The sequence below is a fragment of the Leopardus geoffroyi genome, chromosome A1 (assembly GCF_018350155.1).
Source record: "Leopardus geoffroyi isolate Oge1 chromosome A1, O.geoffroyi_Oge1_pat1.0, whole genome shotgun sequence".
NCBI lineage: Eukaryota > Metazoa > Chordata > Mammalia > Carnivora > Felidae > Leopardus > Leopardus geoffroyi.
In genome coordinates this window covers 85,739,524-85,742,003 of record NC_059326.1, presented here as the reverse complement: position 1 = coordinate 85,742,003, position 2,480 = coordinate 85,739,524, and the positions used below count along the sequence as shown (strand labels likewise).

At 38.1% G+C, this 2,480-nt stretch overlaps 1 pseudogene; it reads left to right on the top strand.

Annotated features, from left to right (window-relative positions):
• Nucleotides 1–232: 232 nt before the first annotated feature.
• On the top strand, nt 233–1,661 carry LOC123576758 (annotated as a pseudogene).
• The last annotated feature ends 819 nt before the right edge of the window (nt 1,662–2,480 follow it).

Here is a 2,480-nt window from a genome sequence, read left to right as displayed (position 1 = left end):
TATAATTGCAATTTATCAAGAATGTTTATTCATTATGCCAATTAATTAATAATAAAAGTGGGGGATACTTATTTAGAAAATGTTGAAAATGAAAAAAAATGGAAAAAAGTTATAAATAATTTTATGTCCAAGTTGAAATATTTGTAAATGGCAGATGAAAGATGTAAAACAGGTTTATAATTTTCAAACATGCACCTATCAAGAAATATGTAAATCAAATAGAGTATTGTAAATGGTGAAAACTCTGTCGTCTATTTCTTCATTTGCAGTGTCACACTTTTTGAGATTATGAAAAATGAGAACACCACCTCATATTTTATTCTCCTAGGACTCTTTAACCACACCTAGTTCTCTTTGTGATGGATCTGTCTTCACCTCCCCAGTGGGCAAGATCCTCATGATTCTCCTGATTCATCAAGATGCCTGGATGCACAGCCCATGTACTTCTTACTGAGCCAACTCTCCCTCATGAACATAGAGTTGTTCTCCACCATTGTGCCCAAAATTGCAGCTGACAACTTGACTGACAAGAAGTCCATCTCATATGCTGGTCTTGGGTTGCTGATCTTCTTCTTCCACACTTTGGGAAGTGGGGGGTTTCTTCTTAGCAGCCATGTCCTATGACCACTATATGGCTGTTTGCCACCCACTGAAATACCCTGTCCTCATGAGCTGGCAATTATGCCTGAGAATGACTGTGGTGTCTGGGTTCCTGGGTCAGCTGATAGCAGGCTTCTGCTGCCCTGAGCTTTCCATTTTCATTAAGAAATAGTTTTTAACGTTTATTTATTTATTTTTTTATAGTTTTTTTTTAATTTTTTTTTTCAACGTTTATTTATTTTTGGGACAGAGACAGAGCATGAACGGGGGAGGGGCAGAGAGAGAGGGAGACACAGAATCGGAAATAAGCTCCAGGCTCCGAGCCATCAGCCCAGAGCCTGACGCGGGGCTCGAACTCACGGACTGCGAGATCGTGACCTGGCTGAAGTCGGACGCTTAACCGACTGCGCCACCCAGGCGCCCCTAACGTTTATTTATTTTTGAGACAGAGTATGAGCAGGGGAGGTGGAGAGACAGAGGAAGACACAAAATCTAAAGCAGACTCTAGGCTCTGAGATGTCAGCACAGAGCCTGATGTTGGGCTCAAACCCACCAACCATGAGATCATGACCCGAGCTGAAGTCAGATGCTTAACTGACTGAGTCTTCTAGGCACCCCAAGTTTTCCATTTTGTGATACACATGAGATCAATCATTACTTCTGTGAAGCCCCCTGGGCTTCTGCTGATATGTTTTTCTTTGAATATGTGATGTATGTCTGTTATATGTTAATAATCATCCTGGTCCCATTTTCTTTCGTTCTGATTTCCTATAGTCTCATCCTTGCTGCAGTTCTCCAGATGTGTTCTAGAGAAGCTGGCAAAAAGGCTTTTGACACATGCTACTCTCATCTCTGTGATGGGACTGTTTTATGGAGCTGCTATTTTTATCTACATGCGACCCAAATCCTACAGGTTAGCTAACCATTATAAAGTAGTGTCAGTGTTCTATACTATCTTCACTCCTGTGCTAAACCTCCTTATCTACAGTCTGAGGAACAGTGTAGTCAAGGGAACCCAGAGAAAGTGTATGTGTGAATGTTTTGCCTTCAGTCATGACTAAGATTACATTGATTTGTGTATTTGTCTTTCTCTGACTGGCTTATTTCACTTAGCATTATACCCTTTAGATCCCTCCATGTTTTTGTAAATGGCACGATTTTATCTTTCTTTATGGCTAAGTGATATTCTGTTGTATATATGTAGGTATGTGTGTGTGTGTGTGTGTGTCTATCCACATCTTCTTTATCCACATTTTTATCAATTCATCTATCAATGAAAACTTAGGGTGCTTCCAAATCTTGGCTATTGTAAATAATACTGTAATAAATATCAGGGTCCATATATATTTTTGAATCAGAGTTTTCATTTTCTTTGGTTAAATACCCATCAATGAGATTATTGGATCGTATGGTTAATTCCACTTTTAATTGTTTTATGCTATAAATGATTGTATTAAGAAAAAGTTTGAATAAACAACACTTCTTCCCCAAGATACTGGGAAGATTAATCAATCTCCCCTGTACAAACTAAAATAGTAACACCTAAATCATTTTTTTGACTGTACTGACAAATTAGTACAAGAGCTTTAATCTGATTAAGGTGGTATTCATTTTATTTCCTCAGATTGTGGCATAGATAACAGAATGGGTTTTATATGTAAAATGTATAGAAGGTGTAATTTAACTGCAGGTTTTCTGGAGTTCAAAATTCATAAACAAATTACTAAATAGTAAGATATTAGTATGGTCTACTCATGTAAAAAAGATGACTCCCAACAAGCTTGATTTGGATCCCCTTTGAGCAACATCATCTTAAAACCCCTCTTCTTGTCTGACAATATCAAACTTGCTCAGTTTGCATCACTGTCTACTGTGCCCTA